The sequence below is a fragment of the Chiloscyllium plagiosum genome, unplaced genomic scaffold (assembly GCF_037043375.1).
Source record: "Chiloscyllium plagiosum isolate Xiang-an unplaced genomic scaffold, Cpla_swu_hap1 HiC_scaffold_20, whole genome shotgun sequence".
Taxonomy (NCBI): Eukaryota; Metazoa; Chordata; class Chondrichthyes; order Orectolobiformes; family Hemiscylliidae; genus Chiloscyllium; species Chiloscyllium plagiosum.
In genome coordinates, this window is record NW_028270158.1 from 55,518,727 (window position 1) to 55,542,280 (window position 23,554).

Consider the following 23,554-nt stretch of genomic DNA (forward strand, 5'->3'; position numbering starts at 1 on the left):
AACCATATTGGCCAACTATTAGAGTCTGTGGCTGGTGTACACACTGTGAACTGAGTCAGGATCCAATAAGCCTTAAACATCTTTCCACTGTGACCCATTTTGAGACTTGAAACTTCTTGCAACCTCTCTGTGAGGCATGTGGGGGTAGTTGGGAGTCGCTGGGTGGCCTGTGAGAATATTGAACTGGTAGAGAGGGCACACAGCTGGTACAACCTGTTCAGAGTCTTGTGACTATCATTCCTGCTTCAGATCCTGTGGCCTCAACACTTCAGATCATTTGGGAAACCCTGCATTGAGTGCTAAAGCAGCAGCATTGAGTTTCTGTCACTAGTTGTCCCCAGCAAGCAACAGGAAGTCAGAAATCTTTCCAGTGATGGAAGCCAATGAATCCATTCCGGTGTCTTCAATAGACTCAGCCAGTTTAGAGAAAAAAAACATGCAAAGCCCTCAGAAATCTTACATTTGATCATCTTACAATATAATGACAGTTGTGTAGATAAAGCTGGAGGCTACACATGCACAGTATGGAATGAGATGATTAAGCATTTACACAGATTTTTACAGCAGAGAGACCAACTATTCAGATGATGTGGTCCATTTCAGTGCTTTTGGTTGATGTCTATTTCAGATGGGGAGCATAGGATGCTAGTTGAAAAAGAACGGTGGTGGTGAAAGCCACCAAACAATTTTAGATTATTGATTAACCCACATAAAATAAACCATCAACCTTTACTTTTCAGCCTTGTTTAAAATGGCAGTTGGATTCCAGAGGCAGACTGCAATGAGGTCTAACTTATTGCTACCTGGCCAACTTTAGACCTCATGTTAATCCAGTCCACACCAATGAGCTAAAGTGTTATCTCGCTGATGATTGTAAAGAGGCTGAAATTAAATGAATTTTGCAGCATGGGATGTTTTTCTGTGCGAAAGGTACTAAGCAAGCTATTGTTACAAGCAGCAGCTACAACTCAGTTACTCGTGGATGTTTGCTGCTGCATAAAGCTGTTCTAATTTGGAATTACTTGGCATTACATTGGCAGTCTTAGAATCCCTAAAGCAATAGTTCATGTGATGGATAATGTGATACATTTCAGTACGGGACCAATTCCCTGCTATCAATCTGTATTCTACCTGACCTGGGAGTACCTGATACTGGCACAAGATGCAAGACTGAGAAACTCCTACCTTTTCTCAGCCGTTACATCCTCGCCTATATAAAGCATAATAATTCCTGGGAAATTTTGCAAAGTATACTGTCAGTTTGAAATTCCCCTCTGAAGAAATACGTTCGACAATATTATTTGTGCAGGATCTCCAGTACGTTTAAGTATTCCATTCGGAAATAAGCTTCAGACTGGCAGAAAGGCTGCCTCATTTTAAAGGGGGAACTTCTCTTGCAGCTATGTTGCCTGGCAACAACATATTGTCCTTGCTTTCAGATCAACCACAACTTCACTATTGTTGGAATTTCATAGAATCCCTACAGTGTGGAAACAGGCCATTTGGCCCATTGAGTTCACCCCGAGTTTCCAAAAAGCATCTTACCCAGATCCATCCTATCCCTGTAGCCCTGCATTTCTCATGGCTATACCATCTAGCCCACACAACGCTGGACACTATGGGCAATGAAGAATGGCCAATCCACCTAACCTGCTCATATTTGGACTATGGAAGGAAACTAAGGACCTGGAAGAAATCCCACGCAGACATTTCTCTTCAGATAAAGCAATATTATATTTTTAAACCAACAAAGATTTACCTTCTGCAGGGTGTGGGAAGATGCTTTAATACATGACAACTCCCAGGAACTAAAATTGCCTGAAAAAAATTCATCTGCCAATGTTATGGCGCTGTCCCTTTCAAGAGACGAGTCCACCCTCGTCTGGTTGACTATTAAAATTCTGTCTTTTTTTAATGAAGTGGATTTTTATCACACTTTCTCTCAGTTGGAAATGGGCTGTCTACAACTAATTGGCTTTATGAGTTGTTGCTAAGAATAGTCATATTTGCGATTGCTGTCACTAAATCTAATGACAAAATGAAGCTCCACCTTTCGTGATATATGAAATGTGCAGCTCTCCCTCTTTCTCCCCTCCCCTCCCATCCCCCCCACTCCAAACCTACTCTGTTCTTTGGCTTTTACATGTCAAGAATAATTATAGTTTTGCAGATGTGGGGGGAGGACAGATTTGGAAAGAAACGCAGCATTAAGTATACCCAATCTTGGAGCCTGATGTTTTTCAACTCGGCGCACTCGTGACCTTAAACAGATGTATGAGTATATGCTGATCTCCCACCTCAGTAGTGCTTTTAAAGAGTGTTGCAGAATTGGTGTTTTGTAGTAATGGGGATAATTTTAACAGCCAGGTTTGACTGATAGTCTGCAAACAAATTCTTGCACTTGAAAGGACATTGTCTGATGAAAATTAAATACTTTGCAGTGGCGGTTATAAGCTCTAACAGCATATAAAATACTTTGTGGGATACTGGAGTGCAGCAGTGCTTTTGAGTAATGGCTGTGCCTTCACTGCACTGCTAGATACATTTTCACTAAATAATTTGAAATAGTGGTGAACTTGCTGACCTATTGCCTTCCCCTTGTCTAACATATGAACTGGTGTAGGCCAATCAGCTTCTCTGTTTGTTATTGCAGAGATTCCAGGGCAGACAGTGATCCTTTAAAACAGCTACATGACATCACAACACCTAACACTGTTGCATAAAGGTACCCACCAAACCCTCAGTCAGGCGTTCAGGCAATGGAGTCAGTATGGCAGGTTCAATCAGTCAGCTGTGCATGTAACTTGTAGTAACATCAGTAAGCGCTGAGATCAGACAATGTATATGAGATATTATAACAGTGTAAGTCAATGGTGTTGTTAATGAATTTCAAGACATCTATCTCAACAAGTACCCAGTCTTTGTGCTAAATGTTACGTGAGCTAACATATAGGACAGCATTGCAACTGCAGTGTTTAGTCCAAGAAGGCACATCATTCTAAACCTGTTTCGATTATTCAGTTAGATTAAAGTTTATTGACCTTAATTCCCATGGCAGTAGATAGTGAAAATTTAATTCAATAAAATCTGGAGATAACAAACAGTCTAATAGCAGCAATGAAATCATTGTTAATTGTCATAAAAATTCATCTGGTTGACTAATGTGCCATTTTTGCTTGGTCTGGGTTACATGTGACTCTAGACCCACCACAATGTGGTTCACTCTTGTCTGCCCTCTGAAATGGCTGGCAGGCCAGTCAAATTACTACAAAGTCCAAACAAAGGAATCAAATTGTATGGCCTGGCCAGCATCAAAGTTATGGTAAACTTAGTGCCTCTATCCTCCTTACTAACATCTGGTGCCAAAATAGGGAGAGCTGTCCCACAAAACAGTCAGTCAGCAAGCTGTCACTCTCACTGAGTTATACCCTCCAGACAATGACCCAGATGCCACCATTACCTTCCCAGGGTGTGCCCTATCCAACAGGATAGATCAAACACAGACACTGGCACAGAAACTACATTCAAGAAGGAATTGCCCTGCAAACATCAAATTTTGACTCCATACCAAATGAAGTCTGATGGCATCAAATCAAATATGGGCAAGGAAACCTCCTGCTGATTATCACTTACAACCACTCCTCAGCATCACCACTGGGCCTCCACAGCTGTTCCATGTTGAACACCACGTGGAGGTAGCATTGAGGGTGGCAAGGGCACACAATGGCTGTCTGGGTGGGTGTTTTCACTGACATCTCTACCCTTGTCTGAGTTATTAGGTGCTCTACGGACCAAGCTGGTCAAGTTCCAAAGGACAAGGCTGCTAGACTGGATTGCAGAAGATGTTGAAAGAACCAACAAGAGGGAAAAATCTACTTGACCTCATTCTCACCAATGTACTTGCTATAGATGTGCCTGTCCTTGATCGTAGCAGTGAGAGAGACCACTGCACAGTCATTGTGGAGCCAAAGTCTCATCTTGACTTTAAGCATACCCTCCATTTTGTCATTTGGCACTAACACTGGTAAATGGGACAGGCTTCAAACACATCCAGTAACACAAGGCTGAATATTCAGAAGGGACACAGTAGTGGAATTGTACTCCAACATAATCTGTGACCTCACACCCTGGCATAACTCCCACTCTACCCTTATCATCAAACTGGGGCATATACCCTCATTCAGTGAAGAGGGCAGGAGGGCATGCCATAAGCAACATTAGACATATCTAAAAGTGAGGTGTCAGCCTGGTGAAGCTACAATATATGACTGTTTGCATGCCATTCAGTGTAAGCAGCAAGTGATCGACAGAGCCAAGGTGAGCCCAGAAACAAATCAGTTCTAAGCTCTGCTTTCCCAACACATCTAAACAACTAACAGTAACCTAGGGCTACTGCCTTGATCAGTGCAAGTCTAACAATACTCAAGAAGTTTGACTCTAGTCAGGTTAAAATAACCCATTCGATTGGAACCTCATCCACCACCTTCAATATTCATGTCCTTTAACTGCAGGATGGACAGCAGCAGCCACCGTGTGGAACATGCACTGAAATACTCACCCCAGCTCCTTTGATAGTGTGTCCCAAACCTGTGACTTCTCCCAACTTGAAGGACTAGGCCAGTAGATACATAGGAACATCACACCTGAAGGTTCCCCTCCAGGTCACACATCATCCTAATATATATCGCTGTTCCTTCATTGTCACGAGGTCAAAATCTTGGAAACTCCTTTCCTAACGACACTGAGGGCAGCATGGTGGCTCAGTGGTTAGCATTACTGCCTCACAGTGCCAGGGACCCAGGTTAGAAATACAGCCTTGGGGGACAGTCTGTGTGGAGTTTGCACATTCTCCCCGTGTCTGCGTGGGTTTCCTCCGGGTGGTCCGGTTTCTTCCCACAGTCCAAAGATGTGTAGGTTAGGTGAATTGGCCCTGCTAAATTGCCCGTAGTGTTCAGGGATGTGCAGGTAAGGTGCATTAGTCATGGATAAATGTACAGTAATAGGGGAATGGATCTGGTTGGGATGCTCTTCAGAGGGTTCGTGTGGACTTATTGGGCTGAAAGGCCTGTTTTCACTCTGTAGGGAATCTATGATTCTGTGGGTTTTCCTACACTCCAAAACATGCAGTGATTCAAACAGGTTGCTTACTACCGCCATTGAAAGTCAAAGGCAATTATGGATGAGCAATCAATGAGAGATTCCCAGGTCCCATGAATGATTATTTAAACAATTTGGATTTCCTAACTTGATTCTGAGTTCCTTACTGCCCTTACTTAAGTATACTCTTAATAAACTCAGTTTTGAAATTTTGTTTTGACCCTCACATTTTAACAGCTTTTTGTGGGGGTGGTGGGAGGCAGGGGGTGGGGTCAGAATTTCAAGTTTCAACTCTGCAGTGTGTGAAGAAATGCTCTCTGTCATCAGCCTGACCAGCCTAGCTCTACATTTAATATTATATCCCCTCATTTTAGACTCTGTGATCAGAGAAAATAGTTTTTCACTGTCTGCCCGATCAAATCTTTTTACCATTTTAAGCGGATCAATTTGTTTACTCCTTAGTCTTGTAAACTCAGGAATTAAACTGAGTTAATGCGATCTGCCCCATACTTTAACCGTTGTTGCCCCAAAATCATTCTGCTGACAAAAACATCCCAAATACCACTGATAATCTGGAATTGTTAAGCAAAGATATGAGAGAAATATTGACCTACACTTTATTCATATTTGGGCAGTGCTATTGAATTTCTTGAAATAATACCATGAAATATTCAATCTAATATTGAGGTGGGAATTGACTATTCAGTTCCAGACTGCTTCCTGGGATGGCTGGACTGATGAATGAAGAGAGTATGGATCAATTAGGACTATATCCACTGGACTTCAAAAGAATGAGAGGGGGAATCTCATAGAAATCTATACAATTCTAAATGGAATAGGCAGGGTAAGCAGGAAAGGATATTCCTGAGGACTGAGGAGTCCAGAACCAGGAGTCACAATCTAACGATATGGGGTTGACCGTTTAGGACTGAGATGAGAAGAAACTTCTTCACCCTGACAGTGATGAGCCTGTGGAAATTCACTGCCAAAGAAATCATTTGAGGTCGAAACACTGAATATTTTCAAGAAGGAGATAGGTATAGTTCCTACTGTGAAAGGGATCAAAGGGTTTGGGTATAAGACAGAACAGGGATCTTGAATTGGATGACCAGCATGATCATAATGAATGGCAGAGCTGGTTGAAAGACCCAAATGGCCTACTCCTGTTCCTTTTTTTTATGTTTCTATCCAGAAAAGCTATGATAGAATTGGTTTTTGACTGCTCAGTCTTGCCTTGGCCAAATCAATGTTTTATTGTACGAGATACATTTCCTGACTCCTGTGTAGAATTTACAGCACAAAAACAGGCTATTCTGCCCAACCAGCGTATGCTGGTATTTATCTCTCACTCTTCACTTCACTCTCTCACTTCACTCTTTTCTCATCTCCACTTTATAGTACATCCTTCTGTTGCTTTTATATCGTGTACTTGTCTAACTTCTGTTGTAAGCCTACCATTGTTAGTCTCCATCAGCAGCTGTCCCTCAATTTGAGGATGATGTCTACTCAGGATTGCGAATTTCTGCTGTGGGTCTTTATGTTTGTTGAACTGATTAGTTCTCGATGCGCAGATCTTGGGGGATGAGGTGGAATGTCCAATGAGGTAGAGGGATCTGGGCTCAGGATCTGCCTCTTTTTTTTTTCCTTCTCTGCTTCCGTTGCACCTCATCAATGGGCCATTGTGACTGTGCAGCATAATGGACAGTTTTTGGCTATTTTGAAGATTGGCAGTAAAACCCTCTCAGTCATTAATGTCAATGCTGCTGAGCTTCAAGGAGAGCTTCAGAATGTCTTTGTAGCATTTTTTTTCTGTCCCTCCCTGGAATATGACCATTTGAAAGTGGAGAAATCAATACCTGGTGGGGAGATACTGTTCAGTTATTCACCCAGTGGATAAAGGGTACTACATTCTGACCAAAAACTGGGAAAGGAAGTTTCTCTTGAATCCCCATTTGAATATATTAGTATTTATCATATATTTTACTCACTGCAAGATGTTTATTCTGTAAAATGGTTTTGCAGAGCTCCAGTTTTTGCCTTGGGATTTAGCTCCAAGGGAATACTTAACCATTCATTGTTTGGCATTAGCCCTTCTTCTGTAATCAACATAGTTTAGAATAGGATTGCCAACATTCCAGGATTTCTCTGGAATTCCTAGAGGATTGAAGATTATTCTGTTCTGGGAGAAAAATCTAGGGTCATTGAAAATGGTGTTTCTTTAAATACTTCAATTTCTTAATTTAGCAAATATTGGAAATAGAGGGAAAACAGTCTAGCACTTGGAAATCTTGTGTGATTACAGCCCAAGAATATGTCCAGTGGCAATCCCAGTTGGGATTAACATGGTCAATTTGATGTTTTTCATGGTGAAAGACATCTCAGTGTTTTGTAATGCGTTTTTCAAAAAGAAATCATTTGTGGGATATCGTTGACAATGTCGACATTTATTGATCATAGTTTATTGAATTTGCAGAAGTGGCTGCCATGCTGAATTGCTGCAGTTTGTGTGGTGAAAGTGTTCTCAGTGAGGCTGGAAGATGGAGTGGTTTCCTAACTGGATGGCAAGCAGAAATGCAATTTCTGCGCATGAAGCTCTGAAACCAGCGTGAGCTCACTGAAACTGACCAGGACCCCCAATGTCAGTTTCATCCTATTCCAGCTCAAGGAAAGTGTAACCTTGAAACCAGAGCTAGGCCATTCCAGATTGACCTTGTGACACTAAGGTTGCTGAAGAAGTTGGAACTCTCTTCACCCGCAAAACCTATCAAGATGGAGAATCAATCCTTTTTGTTTGTTTGAGCTTGGAATGTATATTTATCGTTCATCTCTATTTGCCCTTGAGAAGTTGGTCATGAACTGCCTTCTTGAAGCTCTGCTGTTGATGTGGTGCAGGACATCACAGTCAAAAAGTGTGGTGCTCAAAAAGCACAGCTGGTCAGGCAGCATCTGAGGAGCAGGGAAACATACCACAGATGAAATAGATATGATTTGGAGATGCTGCTGTTGGACTGGGGTATACAAAGTTAAAAATTACACAACATTAGATTAGAGTCTAACAGGTTTATTTTGGACACACTAGCTTTCAGAGCGCTGCTCCTTCATCAGGTAATAGATAAATTTACTTGACAGGTTCCACAGATCAGTTCTCAGAATATAATATTGCTCATCAGGACCCTTTCCAATCTTTTTAAATACTGACCTCCCATATCCACAAGCAACTTTGGTAGTTACTATCTCCTCTCACATTGGTCAAGCAGACGGAGCAGTGACTCTGGGAAAGTGAGGTCTGCTGATGCTGGAGATCAGAGTTAAAAAGTGTGACGCTAGAAAAGCACAGCCTGTCAGGCAGTATCCAAGGAGCAGGACGGTTGACGTTTTGAGTATAAGCTGTTCATCAGGAACCTTCTTCATAACTCTGACCTCCAGCATTTGCAGTCCTCACTTTCTCCCTGTAGGACATCACAGTGTTGTCAAGGATGGAGTTCCAAGGATTTGACTCAGCAATGATGAAGGAACAGAGATACTGTTCCAAGTGAGTATAGTGAGTGATTTCAAGGTGGGGGTGCTCCCATGAATCTGTTCTCCTTGTTTATCTAAATGGAAGTGATCACCAGTTTGGAAGATGATTGAGGTGCAAGGCAAGAGCTGTATAAAACCAGGGTGGATTTTTGGAGTGAAATCAGAGAACAATCAATATGTAATTGAACAGTCGAAGAAGTTGAAGGACTGAATGGCCTCCTGTTCCTATGTTCTTATTAGCTGGACATGTAAAACCGAGCACGTGCACATGCAACTCTACTTCACCTGTATTCAACTGACCTCCTCAGTCAAAAGGATTAAAATGAAGTGTAAAACAAAGCTTACATTACAATTCACACAAAACCGAAGGTTTTAATTTGTACTATCAAGCACCAACGTCCATGTTTGGGTGCAATTGTTCCTTCTCTTCATTGTTGAACTTTGTTTGCAATTTTCAATTTTTTAAAATGAACTTTGTATTTCTTTTGTTTTTTAACTAAATGAGACATTAGATTTTCACCCCGAGTACTGAGAAACCTCATGCATAGATTCAGATGTGGCCTATTTTCAACCAGCTATTGTTTCAAATCTGGCTTTCCTACTGTTCCAGTCTGTCAGAAATCTAATGACTTTGATGTAGTATTTTATTCAGGAAAACTGCTGCTGTTTCTAAGACACAAGGAGCCTTAAGGTTTACTGTGACTTAAATAAACCTGGCAACAGCAACACAGCAATGTAACATGCTGACTATCAGTTGTCAACTTTCTATTGACAATGCAAATGTTTTTGTTTCCCATTGTAATTAGTTCTATTGAATGCAATATGTTTTCCCAGCTAGCTCAATGACTAGGTGATGATCCCTGCCCTTACAGTTCTGGGTGGATGTCAGATGAACAGATATTCAGATCTGTCTATATGAGAGCAGTTTTCTTTAACTTTTTTGATTTATTTCAACTTTGTTAAATTAACAAACTGTGGCAACATTTTTGTTTCTGTTTGAAAGTGAATATTATTGATAAATTGATCCAAATAAGTCTTTCCAAGATTGCAATCAAATGGTTGGAAGATCATCAGGGCTAATCTTTCGGAATCTGTTTACAGAACTGATAAAACTGGCATGCACTAACAGGTTCTGTACATTTCCCATCCACCCATCATCTATAATCAAAGTTGCATTTGCATAGCACCTTTGCCATAGCTATCAAGTTCCAAGGCAATTCACAGGAGCAGAATCAAACAGAGAGTTGTTTATTGAGTAAAAGAAAGTGGAGTTTGAGAAACATCTTGCGGAGGAGACGGAGGTGGAGAGGTCTTTGGAAGGAATTCCAAAGCTCAGGTTGTAAATGGTTAAAGGCTTGACCAGCAATGAACCACAGTAAGTGAGTCTTGCACACAAGACCTGAGTTGGAGGAGCTCAGAGGTCTGCTTGTTTTGGAGGAGGTTGCAGAAATAGGGACCTCATCACCTGATCAAATGCAGCTTTGCCAAAATGGGAAAGCTGGTGAAGTTTTGATTTATCTCACGTTAAGTTTGTAGATCAGGTCCTCTTCACTGATAATGCAGTTCACAGAATCCGCACAGAGTGGAAACATGCCATGCAGCCCATTGTGTCCACACCAACACTCTGAACAGTATCCCACCCAGACTCATCCCTGTAACCCTGCATTTCCTGTGGCTAATCCGCCTAGCCTGCACATCCCTATACACTATGGGCAATTTGAAAAAGGACGAATCTACCTAACCTGCATACCTTTAGACTGTACAAGGAAACTGGAGCAACCACAGGAAACTCACACAGACATGGGGAGAATGTGCAAACTCCACACAGATAGTTGACCAAAGGGGGATTTGAACCCAGATCCCTGGTGCTGTGAGGCCCCTGAGCTACCATGCTGCCCCTTCTTCATCAATCTGTTGTACATCAGAAACCCCTGATTGTAGTGTTCAGCAGTTTAGAAGATACTTCTTCTCCCCTATCCCATTGATTCTAAGTGGCTACAGCCCAATAAGTCATCCCATTTCTCTTGGCAGGTATCTCCAGATGCTGTACTATTTTCCATAAGTGTATTCCTGAGAGGTGGAAGGGCTGTTTACACACAATAGCCAATGGTCTCAATCCAGTTCTCACACAGTCCACAAGCCAGTGTTAAACCTTTTAAGAAAGCCTTCCTTACTTCTGTATATTCTAATGGTATAGAACCAATTTTGGCAACAGAAAATGGGGCCTTGTTTGCTTCCAAGTGTTCCATAGTAGACAAGGAGGAGGCTGGAAGAACACAGTTAAACCAGACAGCATCAGGAGGTGGAGAAATCAATGCTTCGGATGTAACCCCTGTTCAGGTTTCATCTCTATTTTGTGCTTGAGAATTGTGATAATAGCTGTATATTTGTTATGGACTTCACCTCAATCCAGGCTAACCCTGTTTGAGATCCTGCAAAATTCCGACACTGACAGACTTAATGCAAAGAATGGCACAGATCCAGAACCATTGACTCAATGCAGCTTTCATCAACTTAAGTTCAGAAGACTATTTTTAACTTCTCTCTAATCTATCTATATTGCAGTATAATTTTATTTCTAATGTTTCTACTGTAAAAATACACTTGTATTCAAACAATGGAACATTGTTTTCCATCACCACTTAATGAATATATGGCAGAGATCCTGAAAGCTTGCAATCACGTCATTGTTATTATATTTTCATTATATAAGGAATCAGATATTGTGTTCCATTTTGTTCATCTCCCTTTTGTAGTGATTCCATTCTGTATTACATAGTATTGTCTTCAGACCCAAGACAAACTATGCTCCCTGGTCACTGATCCCTCTCCCTGACATCTGTCTGAGGCTGGACACTGTTTGCATACCTTGGTGTCATATTTGACTCTGAGATGTGCTTCCAATCCCTTATCCACATGTAGACTCAGTCCTGCCTAATTCCTCTTTGTAATATCACTTGACTTTGCCCCTCTCAGCTCTTTGCTACCACCAAAATCACCTCCAAATCACTCCTTTTTCTCTCTCTGTATTTGCTTATAACCTGGGATAATTTTTTAATTCTCTTGGGGGATGTGGGTGTCACTGGCTGGGCCAGCTCTTACTGCCAGTCCCTAGTTGCCCTTGAAAAGATGGTAGTGAGCTGCCATCTTGAACCGCTGCAGTCCATGTACTGTGGGTAATCCGGGAGGTAATTCCAGGAACTTTGCCCAGAGCTGTGAAGGAGCGGTGACATATTTCCAAATCAGGACAGTGAGTAGCTTGGAGGGGAACTTACAGGTGCTAGCGTTCCCATGTAACTGCTGCCCTTGGCCTTCTAGGTGGAAGTGGTCATGGGTTTGGAAAGAGCAGAGGATCTTGATATTTTCCAGTTCTGATATGAGGTCATTGACCTGAAACATTATCTCTGATCATCCCTCCACAGATGTTGCCTGATCTGGTAATTCTTCCAGTATTTTCTGAGTTTTATTTCAGATTGCCAGCAAATGTAATGCTTTGCTTTGATATAAGTACTTGTTTTTGTTGCTTTATTTGATGGGTCTTTCAGACCAGTCTAGAGCCTGTTGACACATGCATCTGTGTGTTTAAAATCTAATTGTTTCATGTAATGAGTTCAGCTTCAAATTCTGAGTGTCAATCATTCACAGTAAAACTACTTCATGACAAAAATAAACAGGATTGTATGCTATTCAGTTCAGCAATGTTAACAGTAGTTAGGGGTAGGAGATTGGATTCAGAAACACATCTGAAATCAATTTCTCAGAATAATGCTTTCTTGTTGTTAAGTTAATCACCACGTGTGCAGCCACCTCATTCAGTAAACTGTTATTGGATTCTTGATTCTGCAGAGTGGTTTAATCTCTGTCGATGTGAATGACTGTCAAAATTAACCTAGGATATTTTTACTATAAGTGTCTCACATTTTGTAAGTGATAGTAAATTGGTAGGGGGGGGTATGGTGGCTCAGTGGTCAGTGCTACTGCCTCTCAGAGCCAGGGACCAGGATTCGATTCCACCCTCAGGCGACTGTGTGGAATTTGCACATTCTCCCCGTGTCTGTGTGGGTTTCGTCTCACAGTCCAGACATATGCAAGTTAGGTAGGCTGGCTGTGCTAAATTGCTCCATTGTGTCCAGGGATGTGCAGGCTGGGTGGATTAACCATGAGAAATGCAGGGTTATGGGGATAGGGTAAGGGATGAATCTGGTTGGTGTGCACTTCGGAGGGTTACTGTGGATTCAATGGGCTGAATGGCCTGCTTCCAAATTAGCAATTCTATGAAATCAAAAAGCAACCTTGTAAATTAAAACCTTCATAAGTTTGTGCTCATGAATATTTTTGCACGAAGGGTGATAGGAATTTGGAGACCTATCTGTGGAAACGTTAGTGATTCTTCAGGACAAAGCATTGGATTTTCCTACTGGCTCAATTTTGGAACCAATGGCAGGTCCGGGTCCACTGTGTGCTGGCAATGCCCCTTACCGAGTAATTTTCTGAAAGGTCATTTTTTAATTGGCTGCCTCCTCTTTTTAGGTATCTTTTTAAATCAAGCTATTCAGCAACACTATTAAACATCTCTTGAGCAGATGGGACTTGAACAGTAGTTAGCACAGTTGCCTCACAGTGCAGGGACCTGGGTTTGATTCCTGCCTCAGGTGACTGTCTGTCTGTGTGGAGTTTGCACATGTTCCCCGTGTTTCTGTGGGTTTCCTCCGGGTGCTCTGGTTTCCTCCCACAAAGATGTTCAGGTTGGGTGGAATTGACCATGTTAAATTGCCCGTAGTGTTCAGAGTTGTATAGGTTAGGTGCATTAGTCTGGTGTAAATGTATAGTAGTAGGGGAATGGATCTGGGTGTGTTATTCTTTGGAGGGTCAATGTGGACTTGTTGGGCCAAAAGGCGTGTTTCCACACTGTACAGATTCTATTCTATTAAATGTACAGGTTAGGTGGATTGGCCATGGGAAATGTGGGACTATGGGGATTGGGTGGGGGTGGATGTGGGTGGGATGCTTTTCAGAGGGTGGGTGCTGACTCGATGGGCCAAATGTCCTCTATCTGCACTGTAGGGATTCTGTGATTCTCCTTTCTCACTTGATGCTGTTGCAATGGCAGAAGAGAGTCAGAGATAGTGGAGATGGGATTCTGTAGTATTGAGCTCCCAGAATAGATTGAGGTGCTGTAGGAGATGGCATCAAGAGCCTTGTTTTTAAATTAAATATATTTCTTCCCCACGTTGCTGTTCAAAGTAAAAATCTTTTTGCTATCCTCGGTGTAATCACTTCCAGGCATTCCTTAAATTGACAATCCTGAGTACGTGGAGTGAAAAACTGAAAAGCAGAAAAGCCATTTGTAGATAAAAGGTAATCAGGCTTCACTTTCAATATTACAGTTTGATTCAATCTGAAGATACTGTTAGCTATAAAACTGAAAGCCAGAATTGAGGCACTAAAAGTTGTCATTCCCATGTAGAAGAGAATATAAATTCATGATATGGCAAATTTAGAGAAGCACTTTATTTCGGTAAAATACCACTGATGATTCAATGATACACTGTAAGCACTATAGCGTCTGAATGGCTAAAGCACTTCTCTTTCAGCAGATCCAGTTTTCTCAAATCTGAAGTGATCGGTGTTCCAGAGAGGACAAAAGAGACACACACTACAAAGATACTCTGATGCTCTCTCTGAACCATGGTAGCATCGTCATAACAACTGGAAGGAATTGTGACTAGACGTTCAAAACATTAACAACTAATCCTTCAAGATACATCTCGCTCTGATTCCAAACTTGTTTCGGTTTATTCTAAGAAGAATGGAATATATATCAGGGGACGTTTTGTAACTGCAGTAAGGGTCATTGATAAGACCACGCCTGGAGTACTGTGTTCACTTTTGGTCTCATTTGCAAAAACTAACACTTTAGTAGCAGCTCAGAGATGCTTCACTTGACTCATTCCTGAGTTGAAGAGCTTATCTGGTCAAGAAGAACCAAACAGATTGGGCCTATATCCATACGCGTTTAGAAGAATAAAAGGTGGTCTTATTCCAAATGATCTTGAGGGTTCTAGATTGAGTGGATACGAGGAGGATGGTTCTACTTAAGACTAAAATTGACATTAGTTAAGAATAAGAGGTCTCCCTTTTAAAACAGAGATGAGGAGAGTTTTTTTTTCAAAGAATTATTCGAATGAGGAATTCTTTTCCCCAGAAGGTAGTGGAGGCTGGGTCGAGTTGGATAGTTATTTGATAGACAAGGGAGTTGAGAGCAATGAGGGAAAGAACTGAAATCACAACTAGATCGACCATTGAATGGTTGACCAGGCCTAAGGCGCCACATAACCTCCTCCTGTTCTTGTGTCCTTTGTCCAAAAGCCTTCATGGTGAGGCAGTGATGAAAGAAAAGGAAGCACATCCCGCATTCTGTATCTCACTGCCTCGTGGGACATCCTGCTCAGTGTTCTGTGGATTGAGAATCGGCTGGTTCAGTTCAATCAGGAGACGCAGCAGAAAGCTGTGTCCCTGAATGGATGTTACTGTCAGGTTCACAGGCAGCTGATGATGAGGCTGAAGTATTTTACATCAGTAAGGCCTTGCTGACTGCTGCATGATGTGCTGTACACTTACAGTTTTGTAATCGTGCCATCCCAATGATACCACTTTAAATAAGAGCATTGGGAAGAGGGGGGCTATTTAGCCCCTTGAGCCAGATGCATCACTCAGTGAGATCAGGGCATTTATTACTTCATGTCCTTATACCCACCTTTGCTCCATATCCTGCTGAGAGCCACCTTCTGCCCTTGCTCTGGAACGCCATCCCCACACCCTCTTCCTGCTGCGACTCATCTGGGTACTTTGGCTATCCTTGGTCTTGGGTGAGTGTAATGCTGGCAGTGGCCACCACTGCCAGGTAGCGCTGCTGAGCAATGAGAAGTAGCCAATTGGTTCGCAGCTCTTGTTAGATGAGACCTCTATCCCTCGGGTCCATGAACCTGAGGAAGGCCCAATACTGCTCTGTTGCTGATTGGCACTTAATGCAGCAACTGTTTCCAAAAGGAGGCGAAGAAGTGCTCTTCCTGGCTTTCCAACTAACTGGAGAAACTCCACTAAACACTGCCCAACTAGAGTTTGAATTCAGGACAGATAAGCATATGGAGTCATAGAGATGTACAGCATGGAAACAGACCCTTCGGTCCAACGTATCCATGCTGACCAGATATCCCAACCCACTCTAGTTCCACCTGCCAGCATTTGGCCCATATCCTTCCAAACTCTTCCTATTCAGATACCCATCCAGATGCCTTTTAAATGTTGCAATTGTACCAGCCTCCACCACTTCCTCTGGCAGCTCATTCCATACACATACCGCCCTCTGCGTGAAAAAGTTGCCCCTTAGGTCTCTTTTATATCTTTCCGCTCTCACCCTAAACCAATGCCCTCTATTTCTGGACTCCCTGACCCCAGGGAAAAGACTTTGCCTATTTATCCTATCCATGCCCCTCATGATTTTATAAACCTCTATAAGTCACCCCTCAGCCTCCGACGCTCCAGGGAAATCAGCCCCAGCCTGTTCAGCCTCTCCTTGTAGCTCAGATCCTCCAACCCTGGTAACATGCTTGGTAAATCTTCTCGGAACCCTTTCAAGTTTCACAACATCTTTCCAATAGGAAGGAGACCAGAATTGCACGCAATATTCCAACAGTGGCCTAACCTATGTCCTGTACAGTGCCACATGACCTCCCAACTCCTGTACTCAATACTTTGACCAATAAAGGAAAGCATACCAAAACCCTTCTTCACTATCCTATCTATCTGTGACTCTACTTTCAAGGAGTTATGAACATACACTCCAAGGTCTCTTTGTTCAGCAACACTCCCCAGACCTACCCATTATTTGTTCCTGCTCTGGTTTGTTTTTCCAAAATGCAGCACCTCACATTTTATCTAAATTAAACTCTATCTGCCACTCCTCAGCAGATCCTGTTGTACTCTGTGGTAACCTTCTTTGCTGTCCACTTCACCTCCAATTTTGGTGTCATCTGCAAACTTACTAACTATACCTCTTATGCTCACATCCAAATCATTTATATAAATGATGAAAAGTAGAGGGCCCAGCACCGATCCTTGTGGCACTCCACTAGTCACAGCCTCCTGTCTCAAAAATAACCCTCCACCACCACCCTCTGTCTTCTACCTTTGAGCCAGTTCTATATCCAAATGGTTAGTTCTCCCTGTATTCCATGAGTCTTTTAGGGAAATGATGTTTTCCTTTGCCCCCTGATGTAGTGAGTCAACAGCATTGAAAAAGACCCTTCAGCCCATTGAACCGGCACCAGTCAAAACCAACCACCTAAATATTCTAATCACATTTTACAGCATTCAATACCGTGGTGTTGACATTGCAAGTGCACATCTAAGCACTTCTTGAGACAATGTCACTACGACCCGCGTTGAGTGCTTTCCACGTCTGAGTTCAGGGTGAAAGTATAATCAATTATTTTTATTTTTCTAGGGCTCTCGTTACATTCCCTTGGGGAAGACATTATTGTTTCCTAGCAATGATGGTTTCTGGTGCAGCCTATTGTGACTGAGCTAACCAAAATTTACATGAGCTCATAATTCTGGATTTGTGCTCACTCACTCTGTGTCAGCTGGAGTTTATTCTAATCAGCGCATAACAGCTTCAATTAACAGCAAACATCCAGTTCAAAGGGACAACAGGAGTAAATTCAGATGCTTACAGTTTCACAGAAACAAATTGATAGAAATTAGAATCCAATCCCCAAATCACAGGAAACTATTAAAACTAGGATTTAATTTACTCTGCATCTGATTTCTGATGACAGTATTCTTTCTTCCTGACATTTCCACATAATTGAAATCAAGATGTCTTGTACTGTGTAATATGCATCATTGTTTACTATTATTCTTTCAAAATAAACTCCTTTTCCAGCTTCTTCCTTACCTGTCACAAAAGTGTGGGTTGCGGGATTGGGATACATGGTTAAAGGGTATGGATCAGTTGGAGGTATGGATTCACACTAGGGATACAGGTTCATGAAGAAGTATAATGTCACTGGGGTAGAAAAACATTGATGCCTCAAGCCTTTTCCAGCCTGAAAAATATATGTTTATGAGTAATGAATGTCAGAAGGCTATTCCAACATGGAGGGCATTACAAAGGAGCCCAATAGTTTCATTATCTCATCATAGAATCATAGATCATAGAATCCCTGCAGTGTGGAAACAACCCCTTCGGCCCAACAAGTCCATACTGACCCTAATCAGCCTAATATCTAATGAGATATGTGTGATTTGGACAATAATTGGGAGCATTAATTATTTACTAATTAGTTTTCCCTTGCCAAAATGTTTCTCCAAAAGGTCAGTGACACTGAGGCCGATTGTATAAATCCTCCTGCTCCTTTATGGCATTTCAGTTACATTGGAACACGTGGAGATCAAACCTGAAGGCTTTTTTTCATTTGTTCAAGGGGTGAGGGCATCGCTAGCCAAGCCAGCTTTTATTGCCCACTCCTATTTGTCTAGAGGGCAGTTAAGAGCCCACTACATTGCTGTGGGTCTGGAGTCACATGACATCCAGACCAGGTAAGGATGGCAATTTCCTTCCCTAAAATACATTAGTGAACCAGATGGGCTTTTCCTGACAATTGTCATCATTAGACTCTTAATTCCAGAAGTTTATTGAATTCAAATCCCTCTAGCTGTCATGGTGGGATTCAAACCTGGGTCATTACCTCAGTCTCTGGATGAACAGTCCTGATGAACACCAGACCATCACCTCCCGACAAAACTCTTTTGAATCATTTAGGCTGAAGACCACACAAGGTTATGATTGCAATTCTAAGACGCAATAATTTGATGTTATTGGTAGAAATTCACATAAGTTATACTTTGAGACAGATCAGTATTTTTTATTTTTCTATAGTCAGCATTTCCCAACCAACTAGTGAATTTCTCAGCTTGGCCTCCTGACGCTGTGTTTTCGCTTGGTAATGTAATTATTGACCTCTGTCATCACAGTCTCTGAGCTGCAGATGAATAAAACTCAGAGTAACTGGCATGACAATTTCTCCCATGGAAGACACTCGCTTAGTTTTACTCTTTCAACAGCACATCCGAGATTGAGAGCATGTCATGTGGAAGTCACAGACGCAGGCCTTCTTCCTGCTGCTCAGTGCTATACTGCAATATTGCTCTGTCATTCGACATTCAATATTGCTTCTTTTAAACTCTTGTTTAACCAACCTGAAAAATAGATTGATTTTCAGAGGCAATGCCACATTTTAAATGAGGTTTGCACCAGTCAGACCAAAGAAAAGCACTGATGATGCTGGAGAACTGAAAAAACACAACAAAAATTGCAAGAGAAGCTCAGCAGAAAGAGCAACACAGTTAATGTTTTGATTCCATTTTGATTCTGCTTCACTACAGCCATGTTTCTTCATTGTCCTGCAATGCTTTGCTATTGATAGATTCCCAATGAAATTAAAGAATTTGATAATGAGTTTCATATTTCTTAATAATTTGAGAATTGACTTTTAAATTAACTTCAATGATTCTGATCATGTTTGTTCTGAATGAAGACCATCTGTCTGTGGTAACCAGACAGACTGAGGACAAGCCCAAACCACCACCTTTATGACATTGACCTTGAGTGTTTCATGTTGTCCAGGATGCACAGCCCTCTCCTCCAAGCTGACATTCACAGGATTTCCCTCCAGTCTGCATTCACTGTGAGCAAGTACTCATCCCTTTTCGATTTGCCTTTAAAAGCTCTATAACCCAGATGCAATATTTGATGTTGTACCTCCTGAAACAGGAGGATTTGAAAGTTCAAATTGAAACAATGCCCAAGATAGCCTGCTGTACTTAATGAAGAATTTTATCATCTTTCACTCCACCTTTCAGATACTGAATTAGTCATAGAGTCATCGAGTTGTATAGCACGGAAACAGACCATTCGGTCCGACTCGTCCATGCCGACCAGATATCCCAACCCAATCTAGTCACATTTGCCAGGCCAGAATTGCACGCAATATTCCAAAAGTGGCCTAACCAATGTCCTATACATCTGCAACATGATCTCCCAACTGCTATACTCAATGCTCTGACTAATAAAGGAAAGCATACCAAACACCTTCACTATCCTATCGACCTGCAATTCTACTTTCAAGCAACTATGAACTTGGCCCATATCCCTCCAAACCCTTCCTATTCATATACCCATCCAGGTACCTTTTAAATGCTGTAATTGTACCAGCCTCCACCACTTCCTCTGGCAACTCATTCCATACACGCATCACCCTCTTTGTGAAATAGTTGCCCCTTAGGACCCTTTTAAATTTTTCCCCTCTCATCCTAAAGCTATGCCCTCTAGTTCTGGACTCTCCCACCCAAGGGTAAAGACTTGGTCTATTTGCCCTATCCATGCCTCTCATCATTTTATAGACCTCTATAAGGTCACCCCTCCGCCTCCGATGCTCCAGGGAAAACGGCCCCAGCCTGTTTAGCCTCTCCCTGTAACCCAAAACCTCCAACCCTGGCAACATCCTTGTAAATCATTTCTGAACCCTTTCAAGTTTCACAACATCCTTCCAATAGAAAGGAGACCAGAATTGCACACAATATTCCAAAAGTGGCCTAACCAATGTCCTGTACATCTGCAATATGACCTCCCAACTCCTGTACTCAATGCTCTGACTAATAAAGGAAAGCATCCTATCCTATCCTTCACTATCCTATCGACCTGAAATTCTACTTTCAAGTAGCTATGAACATGCACTCCAAGGTCTCTTTGTTCAGCAACACTCCCCGAGTCCTACCCTTTACATGTATAAGTCCTGCTCTGATTTGTTTTTCCAAAACGCAGCACCTCACATTAATCTAAATTAAACTCCATCTGCCACTCCTCAGCCCATTGGCCCATCTGATCAAGATCCAGCTGTACTCTGAGGTAATCTTTTACGCTTTCCACTACTTATCCAATTTTGGTGTCATCTGCAAGTTTATTAACTATACCTCCTGTGTTCACATCCAAATCATAAATTTGGAAAAGCGGTGAATACAGCACCGATCCTTGTGGCACTCCACAGGTACAGGCCTCCAGTCTGAAAATCAACCTTCCACCACCATCCTCTGTCTCTAACATTGAGCCAGTTCGATATCCAAATTGCTGGTTCTCCCTGTATTCCATGAGATCTAACCTTGCCATATAAATCACATCCACCATTCAGCCCTCATCAACCCTCTTTGTTACTTCTTCAAAAAACTCAAACAAGTTCATGAGACATGATTTCCCATGCACAAAGCCGTGCTGACTATCCCTAATCCGTGCCTTTCTAAATACATGTAAATCCTGTCGCTCAGGATTCCCTCCAACAACTTGCCCACCACTGACATCAGGCTCACCAGTCTGTAGTTCCCTGGCTTGTCTTACCACCTTTCTTAAGTAGTGGAATCATGTTAGCCAACCTCCAGTCTTCCGGCACCTCACCTGTGACTATCAATGATACAAATATCTCATCAATGGGCCCAGCAATCACTTCCTTAGCTTCCCACAAAGTTCTAGGGTAGTACACCTGATCAGGTCCTGGATATTTACCCACTTTTATGTGTTTCAAGACACCCAACCCCTCTTCCTCTGTAATATGGACATTTTTCAAGATGTCACCATCTATTTCCCCACATTCTATATCTTCCATATCCTTCTCCACAGTAAACACTGATGCAAAATTAGTATCTCCCCCATCTCCTGCGGTTCCACACAAAGGCTGCCTTGCTGATCTCTGAGGAGCCCTATTCTCTCCCTAGTTACCCTTTTGTCCTTAATGTATTTGTAGAATCCTTTGAATTCTCCTTAGCTCTATTTGCCAAAGCTATCTCATGTCCCCTTTTTGCCCTCCTGATTTCCCTCATAAGTATACTCCTACTGCTTTTATACTCTTCTAAATACTTTACTGGATCTCTGCTGTCTATATCTGATATATGCTTCCTTCTTTTTCTTAAACAAACTCTCAATTTTTCTAGTCATCCAGCTTTCCCTACATCTACCAGCCTTTTCTTTGTTTGTAACAGGAATATACTGTCTCTGGACTCTTGTCATTCTCGTTTTTGAAGGCTTCCCATTTTCCTGCCGTCCCTTTACCTGCAAACATCTGTCCCCAATCAGTTTTTGAAAGTTCTTGCCTAATACCATCAAAATTAGCCTCCCTCCAGTTTAGAACTTCAACTTTCAGATCCAGTCTATCCTTTACCATCCTTACTATTTTCCTAAAGATGCAAGCTGTTTTACAGTGTATTGCTCTGTATCGATTACTTTATCCAAATGCTTCAAGAGTTTTCGTCCATACTCTGATAATAGATCTCTTCAAATTTTTAATTGGATGTGTCAGACAGTGTGAAGGGGATGAGAATACCCAGCCAGTCGAGCAGCATGTATGGAGAGAGAAACAGAAATAGTGTTTTGAGTTGAATATGTCACTTCTTCACAATGAGGAAAAGTATTCATTTGATGAGTTATGTACAATTAAAGGGATGGCAAGCAACACACTACATTTCTACCTTCCTTCATTTCTGTAGAAATTATACTTAACCTAAAAGGTTAACACAATTTCCTTTTAAGGACATTGTCTGACCTGCTGAGTATTTCGAGCACTTTTTGTTTCTCTTCCACGCTTCCATCATCTGGAGTACTTTGATTTTATTTGAGTATGAAGAACCTTTCGATTCAGTTCTGTAAAAGTTACACTGCTCTGTAATTAATGAGAGCTATGCCTAATTATGATTATAAAACACAGAACCAGTCCTAATCCTTATGTGCCTGGAAGGGTTTGATATGCACGTCTGGTCTACAACAAGGACTGTCTGGACTACAACCAGACTATCTGTCACTATGGCTGGGATTGCACTGGCTCCGTTACTAAAACACAGCTGCATTGCAGCATAACAGTGTTCAAATATTTCTCTGAACAACCTTCAGTAAGTCTGAGAGGAAGGGAATGTTCCAACTAACCACAGCAGCATGGTTGATTATTATTTCATAGTGTTAAATTTAACAAAATAATATTTGCTTTTATAAATCCAAGTAAAGATTTGATGGAACTAATTCTGAGTTAAACTATTAAAAGCAAATAGATTTTCTTGGCAAGTCAACACCACTTTAGATACAGCGTTGCCTCGCTCAGCAACTTCTATTAAGTGAATGAAGCCCCTTGATTTGAATTTTAGTTTACCATGGATTACACTCTTCCTGCTCCTACTTTCCTTTCAGGAGAAACTACCGTGAAATCTGGTTCTAATGGTGTTGTTTCTGGTTACAGCTCCTATCATCTCCATCTTTGACTTAGAGGCCAGTTTTACCCACTTCTGCCTCTGAACACACCTTGGACTATTTACTCAAGTTGAAACCACCATCTCAGGGCTAGAAAAAATGAAACATTGAGGTCAATGTTAGCACTATAGGTTTGGGATTGTCCTCAGTTTGCCAGGCTACCAAAGGCAAGTTTTTTTGCATTGAGAACAAACATGATCAGAATCATTGAAGTTAACTGAAAAATCAATTTTCAAATTATTAATAAATATGAAACTTGTAATTGAATTCTTTAATTTAGTCAGGAATGTATCATTGCCACAGCATTGCAGGGCAATGAAGAAACATGATTGTACTGAAAAATGGATTCAAAACGTTAACTCTGTTTCTCTCACCAAAGACTTGCTGAGTTTCTCCAGCCATTTCTGTTGTTATTTCAGATTTCCAGCTTCCTTTATATGACAGGAGTAAACCTTATTGTTAATGTGCCCTGTTTTCTGTATCTGATGGCATGCCATCGATGAGAAAACTTGACAGATGCTTTTACTTGAAAGCAGACTGACTTTCTTAGACTTGGACTTTGTAGCTCTCCCATCCTCGAGTCTCTCATCT

The 23,554-nt window shown here is 41.6% G+C and overlaps 1 protein-coding gene and 1 long non-coding RNA gene across 10 annotated transcripts in view; both read left to right on the top strand.

The window, feature by feature from the left end:
- The window catches only part of caskin1 (CASK interacting protein 1), a 647,172-nt gene that overhangs the window by 19,047 nt on the left and 604,571 nt on the right, over positions 1–23,554 (top strand). The gene's annotated exons all lie outside the window — the stretch shown is intronic.
- LOC148146627 (uncharacterized) lies at positions 14,052–17,565 on the top strand. The gene is made up of 2 exons (XR_015760634.1): positions 14,052–14,647; positions 17,123–17,565. It is a non-coding gene; the product is annotated as an uncharacterized LOC148146627 (long non-coding RNA).